The following is an 8993-nucleotide window of genomic DNA, read 5'->3' on the forward strand; positions in this document are numbered from 1 at the left end:
GCTAACTATCAATTAGTAGGGTGATTGATGGTTGTATTTCACAGGCAATAACATACAACTTGTGAAGTCTGGATATCTAACAAGTAATTTTTGTCTACAAATAACCCTTCAAAACTTATTGCAGATATAAATCTGACAGCTGAACTTCCATTTTCCAACATGGATCAGGATTTATATTCTTTGTTTCTTCATTCAAAGACTTTAAAACATTTTCAGCCCCTAGTTATATCATAAAAATTCCCAAATTACAATATGACTTGGAATCCTACTTTTCATAATACCTGATTAAACAAATCTTGGAAACCTTTTTTGCTAGGTCTGTTAATTAAAATCCTGTAGACTCTGGGTCTAGGCCAGATTTTATTAACCATCATTGGAAAAGAAGTGTGCATGTGTTTGTAAAGATTATACTTTCTGCATTAAAAAAAGTAGGCTTATGATTTATTTTTTTCACCTCTACAGTTCTGCATTCTTTTTCTTTGGTGTCTTTTTGACATAACCATAAAACCACATCTGCATCAAATTATCTCTTTCCAGTCCCTGAGGTTTCTTCTTCTAACCTATTTCTAAATACATAGTGTGTATTAAATGTATTGCATTTTTGGAGATACTTCCTAATACTTCTTTATTTTAAAGCCACTACTTACACAATATTTTATCAACTTTACTACCACACATACGCAAACTATGATTTCTAATACTACTGCAAAAACATATGCATTTTCTCAGAGATGACCAGAACATGACCATATATACCAGCTCTCTGGCAGGAGTGTCTTATTGACTTCGTGTCAGAAGAGACTGGATAAAACATGAGGGGCAGCTGAACCACCAGGCATGTGTGTGCAGCATCAATGTCAATGAGAGCATACACCCCGGTTCTACTGACGATAATTAATCTAGATCCACAGTATTTTGTAGACCATAGTTTAATGTCTACCATTTGGGGGATGAGTAGGCTCAGAAATCCAGCTGTGTCGAAAAAAGTTGTTCAAAATATTAGTCACGTTCTTTATCCCTATGCAGTCCCATTTACTGGCACTGTTAGTGACCAAATCTCTTGAATTATGTCAGTGCTTGAATTACAACATGGTGACCACAAATCTTCCATTCGAGTAAATTCGGGAGATGATACATAGCTTTCAGTAGGTTAGCTCAGCTTTTTAAAATTTGCCTGGAAAGATAATTGTTTTACTTTCATTTTTTAAAGAGTATTTTGCTGGATGTAGAATGCTGGGTTGACAGATTATTCCTTGCTTCCTTTCTTTTCTTCCCTCCTTTCTTCCTTTCCTTCTTTCTTTCTCAGATGTGTATTGCATATACATCCTCCAATCATTTGGTTTGTCTTTCCCTTTCTTAATAATATCTTTTGATAAACATAATTTCAATATGATAAAAATTTATCATTTTCCTTTATGGGTAATATATTCTGGTGTCTAGTTTAAGAAATATTTGCATAATTCAAGGCCATAAAGATATTTAACTATGTTTAATTATAAAAGCTTTACTGTTTGAACTTTCACATTTAGATCTGAAATCCCCCTAAAACCAATTTTTACAAAAGATATGGAGCAAGTTTATTTTTTGTCTGCATAGATATCCAATCGATTCAGTTTTATTTATCAAAAATACAGCTTTTTACCATTGCACTTTGCCATAAAACAGGTGACTGCATTTGTATTGACTTCTGACTTCTTCAGTCTGTTTATTTATTTCTATCTTTTTGCCCATAGCACATGTCTTAATAACTATAGCTTTTCTAGGTCTTCATGTCTGATACTGTGCCTTCTAGCTCAAACTGCTTCAGATACTTCTTGCCCCTTACATTTTCATATAAATCTTTAAAACTACTCATCAATTTCCACAATATATTACTGACAGTGTTTTTACCACAATTACACTGAATATATAAATCACCATGGAGTAAACTGACAATTTTATAATGTTCAGGCTTTTACTATATGAACATTGTATGTCACACAATTTAATTAGATCTTCAATCTTCCAACAGTGATTTGTAGTTTTTGGTATTGATCTCTCAAACATTTTTATTCTACTTCTAGATAATTTTCCATTTTTGATGATTTTCTAATGATACTACCTGCAAGATTTATTTTCTATTTGCTTATTGACACGATACAAAACTTGTATTTAGCAAGCTTTCTAAAAATCACTTAATTTTAATATTTTGGAGATTCTTTTGAATCTTTGATATACACTATCAGGTTATTTGTTTTATAGATTAATTTTATTTATTGTTTTCTGATCCTTTATCTGACTGATTGATCAATCTCTTTATTGCACTGGCTAGGAAATCGGCACAACATTGAATAGAAGCAGTGATGGCAGACTTCTTAACCCCATTCTTGATCTTAGGGAGAAATTTATCGATATTTTACCATCAAATGTGGTGTTTGCTGTAGGTTTAACTATTCTTTATTAGATTAAGAAAGATCACCTCATTTCTTATCTTTCTAAGAAATGTTATAGTGAGGGAGTGTCAAATTTACCACATACACTTTTTTACATGTGTAGATATATTTTTTCTCCATTTTCTGTTGAAATTAGGAGTTACACTGATTCATTTTCAATGTGAAACTAACCTTGAATTTCTGAAATAAAACATATTTGGATCTTAATGTACTGATATTTCTATATATTGCTGGATCTATTTTTCCAAGATTCCTTTAGATTTTTGCATTTATAATCATAAGAGATGTTGGTCTGTGGGCCTTCTTTCTTATGTCTTCATCTTGTAATATCTTCATTAGTATCAGGTTATGGTAGCCTCAAAATATTAATTAGGAAGTATTTCCCCTTTTCTATTCTCTAGAAGTGGTGTTATTTATTTCTTAAATATTTCCAGATAATTCACCTATGAAGCACTCCAATTTTCCTTTGAGAAAGTTTATCAAAAAACAATAAATTTATTTTTAGAAGAACAAAGGATTATATTAGCTTTCTACTTCTTTTTACATATTTTTAAAAGTTTTGTTTTTTCTGGATTTTGCCCATTTCATCTCAAGAGTCAAATGTACTGATGATGTTGTTCAAAATTGACTTTTTGCCTTTCGGCAGGGGTCAAGGGAGGAGGGAGTTAAATTTTTTATTTTAAAATAATTATAGATTCACAGAAAGTTGCAAAAAAAATGTATGCGGAAGTGCTGTAGACCCTTCACCCGAATTACCTCCAATGGTAATATCTTGTATAATTGTAGTACAATATAAAAACCAGAAAGCTGACATTGGTGTAATCCACAGGCTTATTCAGATTTTACCAGTTTTTCATGGATTCATTTGTGTGTGTGTGTGTGTGTGTGTGTGTTTCTAAGCAATTTTATCCCATGTGTAGATGTATTTGACCACCATCAAAAGCAGCAGTCTGGTTTCCCAATGTAATATCAGACTTAGAGAAAAGATTACAGATAAAAAAAAACATTGAAGTAGCAAGAGCGAGGTCCTCAGTGTTGCAGTATACATTTGGTGTCCAATGCAGAGACTTTGAAAAAGAAAGATGAAAGTTTGGTTCATTATTTTATCCTATCTTTAACTTTGTTGGTCTGTATCTTGCCACTGGGTTCCTTGCAAAAGGAAAAAGAACTTGGCCCCTTTAAAATGGATGTGCTAAAAATATAGCTCATTTATCTGGAAGCAGTGATGAAGAATGAGTGCAATGGGAATAACTATCAGGAAATGCAATGATATTACATTTATCCCTTTTAAAAGATAATTCAGATCTACTTGATACAATTAGGAGAGAAATCAAAGTAAGTAGAGACTTAGAAATTCTATCAGTAAGATAAATGGTTTAAGCAAAGATCAGTTAAGAGCCGTGTAGAGTATTCAGTGCTCAGGACAAGTGTCTGGGAATATGTTAGTAGATAGAATAAAGCTATGAAATACATCAGGAAAAAGCCAGTAGGCTGTCAAAGACAAGCAAGCAAACACTGAGAAAATCTGAATCGTTATGCTAGTGAAAGAATATCTCACTGAACTGTAGACTTATTTCTTTTAACACTTTTTCTCAATACTTGTCTCTATTAATGTGGGCTAGAGGCAGATATATCCCTGGGGAAAGGATAAGAGGATATCTGGAGTAGGTGATGGGAAGGAGAGCCATATATGTGTAGTTTGAAAAAAAAAATAGTTTGAACTACAACTTTAGGAATATACAGAATGCAAAATACTGCAGACTCTTGAGAATATATGAAAAAATATTTTTAAAAGTACTACAAAGCCACAAGATACCACTATACAACTATTAGAGTGTCCAAAATCTAAAGCACAAAGAACACTAAATGCTGGCAAGGATACTGAACAATAGGAACTCTCATTTACTGCTGGAGTACAAAATGGTACAGTCACTTTGGAAAATAGTTGGGCAATTTTTCACAAAACTCAACATACGATAACCACATAACCAAGCAATTATGCTCCTTGGTATTTACCAAAAAGGAGTTGAAAAATTCTGCCCACACAAAAACCTGCACACAAATGTTTATAGCAGCTTTGTTCATAACTGCCAAAACTTGGAAGTAACCAAGACATTCTTTAGCAGGTGAATGGAAAATTGTGTTACATGCAAACAATGAGATATTCATCACTAAAAAGAAAGGAACTATCAAGCCATGAAAAGACATGGAGGAAACTTAAATACGTGTTACCAAGGGAAAGAAGCCAATCAGAAAAGGGTACATAGCATATGATTTCAACTATATACTTTCTAGGAAAGGCAAAATTATGCATACAGTAAAAATATCAGTCATTGGCAGGGGCTTTAGGGGAGATAGTGGAGATGAGTAAGTGGAGAACAGAGGATTTTTAGAGCTGTGAAAATACCCTGCATGATTCTATTATAACGGATACATGTCATTAGACATCTGTTCAAACCCATAGACTGTACAATATCAAGAGTGAACCCTAGTGCAAACTGTGGGCTCTCGGTGATTATGATGTGTCAGTGTAGGTTCATCAGCTGTGCACTGGTTACAGTGGATGTTATGAATGGACACTCTGGTGGGGGGTGTTGATAATGTGGGAGATTATGCACATATGGGAACAGGGGTATATGGGAAATCTCTGTACTTTCCTCTTAGTTTTTCTGTAAACCCAAAACTGCTCTAAAAACTTGCCTTTAAAAAAAATTATTGTCACCATTTAAAAAATCTGAACTGATAATCCACTATATTAAATAAAATTATTCATTAATTTATCATGTACCAATATGATCTGAAAAAAAAGTGTGTGTGTGTGTGTGTGTGTGTGTGTGTGTGTGTGTAAACAAGCTGTGAGTGTCCCACCTGCCTGAATGCCTAAGGCAAGCGTTATTCACACACCAGCCTGTTCAGGTATCTAATTTAACTTGCAGCAATTTATGCAGCATGATAGCAAAGTTGTTTGGAGAAATTATAATGTCTTCTAAATCCAAACTACTTCTTTTTCCCTTTATTGATTTACATAAAGAGTTACATTACTTAGAGTCATCATTTCAAGTCACATTATGGTCACTGATCTGAGCAAAGCCATCAGCTTACTTTACATACTTTTATTACCTTTTATTCTCGTACTCCAATCCCATCCTCATATGACATACAATTTAAAGTTCTCAACAAACTTTTTTTAAATTTAATGTTCTTCCACAATATGTATGGTTGTTTTCTTTCTTAACTGAATTCATCTTTCTCAACTGAAAATTTATGCCAGTTGATTACTAATTCCCTACTTTTCCCACCTCCCATCTCCTGGAAACCACCACTTCACTCTTTGATTCTATAAATTTGACAATTTTAGACAAAATACGTAGTATAATCTAGAATGGTTTGATACTTTAAAGAATTATCCCTGCCATGTTAAAAGGAAATGCCTTTTTAATGTGCTAGTAGCAAAGTTTATTTTTTATAATAAAGACTAAGCAAAGGTACATGGAACTTATCTTCCATAGATACAATGACATTTTAAAGTTTCTTTTATAACTATAGAAAGCCTAAATATTATTTTCTTTAAGATCATCCCTTAATTACATGATTATTTCCAACTTATATATGTATTTTGTGGTAGAAAGCATGATTAAAATAAGGGATTCTAAAAATATTTCTCTAAACATCTATTTCAGATTCCTGTGAAATAATACTTTTATGTATCTTCCTAAGGAGATTTATTTCATTTTTTTCCTGAGAAAAATATTATATCTTTCAATGATTTCACAACCACTTAGATTTATTGCCTTTTCACTAAAGAGTTCAAGTATCTTTACTCTTGCACATTTAACTCAAAAAAAAAAATCCACTAATAATTGGATGCAATGAGATATATTCTATTTTATTTTTCTTTTTATATATTATTTAGAGTTTTGAATTTTTCACCCAGCAAAGTTCTGCCTGGCTGCCTCTTTGGTTATAAATCAGATCCCTTCAGAGATAGCATTGCTCTGATGAGGCCCTGAGAGTACGCGTAGTTATATTACTTACTGAATTGCACTCCAGGGTCCTGATGGAACAAAACACGGAGAAGTGCACCATAATTTACCATAAAGAAATAACTCCAGCAATAAACCCTGTTTAGTGGTAGGAAAGGAGAGAATAACAGGGCCAACTAAATAAACATCATCACAACACAGCCCATTAGATGACATTTTTACAGCAATGTATAAAAATGACTTTGCAGAATCCTGATAGGAACTTACAGCAAAAGTTTCTTCTAGTGAGCATAAAATCATCTTGCTATTGTGAAAATCTATAGCAGTTCTCAGGAAAGTTGTTTTCTGAGGAACAATATGGTTCTGTTCTAACATGAATGTAAATATTTTCATTAAAACACATTTATAGATTAAGTAGGTCATAGTCAATGATGAATAGGTCATGAATTAAATTATTAATTAAATTTACTTCCAGGACAATTTTATTAAGTCCTTACACTGATTTACATGATTGAATGCATGAATTTAACAAAATGACATTCAAATGTAATTTAATCATCAGTAAGTAAAGATAAGAAAAATAAATATATAATCCAAATTTTGTCTGTGAACACAAAGGACAAAATAACTCTTTTGTAGAATAACCCTACCTGATGAGAAAAATATTTATGTGCAGAAAAAAATTTAAATATATTTAAATGCATCACTTGAGCCAAATTTTGAATGACTTTGAAGTTTCTCCTTTCCTTTGGACTGCATGAGTTAGAAAAAAACAAAAGATTCTAACGTGTCATAAGGAGTCTAACACGACGTACCTAATGAATTTGGTACCCCAAAGGGCTATACTTTTAGTTTAAAGCAATGAATGAAAGATAAATCCATTATGCAGAAGAGACAGTAAAAAGACTTACTCATTTTAAACTTGGAACTGGATAGAAAGAAAAAGAATTCTCCCACGAGAATTTTTAATCATAAACTGGATATCACATGGATTTTTGCTTCAATTTATGCTACACATGTGTTCAAAAGTAACACTTCAAGTAGAAAATTTAATTTAAAGTCTGCTTGGGCTTGTAGTGCTCCCTGGTGACAGATAGAAGAAAATATAATCGTCTCAGGAAAAATGCAACATCAGCCCAGGAATCAAAAACGTCCTGAATATAAAGTTCCAAGGGAAATGAGCAGTTTACAGTCAAAATCACAAAAGAAAGTCTCACAGTGAGAATGAGAAGGAAAAAAAAAAGATACATGACAGAAGCTGTACAAAGAATGTAAGTATCAGAAGACCATTTTACATGTCTAAAGAAAGGAAAGAAAAAGCAACAGAAGCCTATAGAAAATAACTCAATCTGGGAAAGAGTAACAATTTTTATAGAGAAGACTTGAAATTCCATACTTAAAACCTAGATTAAATAACACATCACTTATTTATAGCTTAATTAATGAATGGGAAGACAGATTAAAGAAATTATTTATGGTAGCAATAATTTTAAAAACTCAAATTAAAATTTAAAGGATGGACTTGCGGTTTCTGGTCTGGCATGTAAGAAGCCTGAAAGTCACCATGGTAATAAAAGCTGAATTGTAATTGAAAGATTGCTGTAGGCTCAGTGTGCACAAGTTTGAGAGTTAAAAACTCCAGGGGGACCCAGTTGTAGGGGAGCCCACATACTTTTGTAAGTATTACCTTCGGGAGGACAATTAAGTTCTCACAGTGAATATTGGAGAAAAATCCCTTCATGCTTCTGAGAGGAGGAGGAGAAAAGTGAATTTGAAGTATGCCCAAGCATTCTGATATTCTTCCTACCTTCAGAAGAAACTAAAAAACCAGAGAGCCTCACCTGCTGGGTTGTATCCGAGGAGGAAAGGAAACATCCAACTGCTGCCAACGTTAGCCTTCCACGTGGAGGAAGATAACCCAGCTCTAGCTCCCGCCAGCCTTCCATGGGGAAAAAGGAAAACACCCAGCTCTAGACCATTCTACCCTCCTGTCCCACCTACGAAGGGGAGAACCGAGAAGCACTTGTGAAATTCACAACCCAGAGGCATAAACTCATTAAAAAAACCGAGACCTAGTCACAGGACTACAGAACACTTTCCTTCCCTCAACACATTACCACCACATCCCAAAAGGCCTATTTACTGCAGTACTCTTTACCCAGGACGTGATGTCTGCTATCAAGAAAAAAACCACAAGGCAGACTAAACGGCAAACCTCCCCCCCAAAGTTTGAAGAGACAGACCAAACATAAGAACCAGACCCAAACATAACAGGGATGTTGGAAATATCAGAACAGGATGTTTAAACAACAATGATTAATATTCTGAGGATTATAATGGATAAAGCATGCAGCAATCAAGAAGAGCTGTGAAATTCTAAGAAAGAATCAAAAAAATGCAAGAGATCAAAAATATTGTAACAGAAAAGAAGAATATCAGTGCCTTTTAAGGTTTAAAGGGCTCATTAGTAGACTGGACTTGGCTGAGGAAAGATTATCTGAGTTTGAGGATATCAACTTCCAAAACTGAAAAGGAAAAGAAAAAAGAAACTGAAAATCAAAACAGAACAGAATATCCA

This window comes from Camelus ferus, chromosome 26 (genome assembly GCF_009834535.1).
Source record: "Camelus ferus isolate YT-003-E chromosome 26, BCGSAC_Cfer_1.0, whole genome shotgun sequence".
Classification (NCBI taxonomy): Eukaryota; Metazoa; Chordata; class Mammalia; order Artiodactyla; family Camelidae; genus Camelus; species Camelus ferus.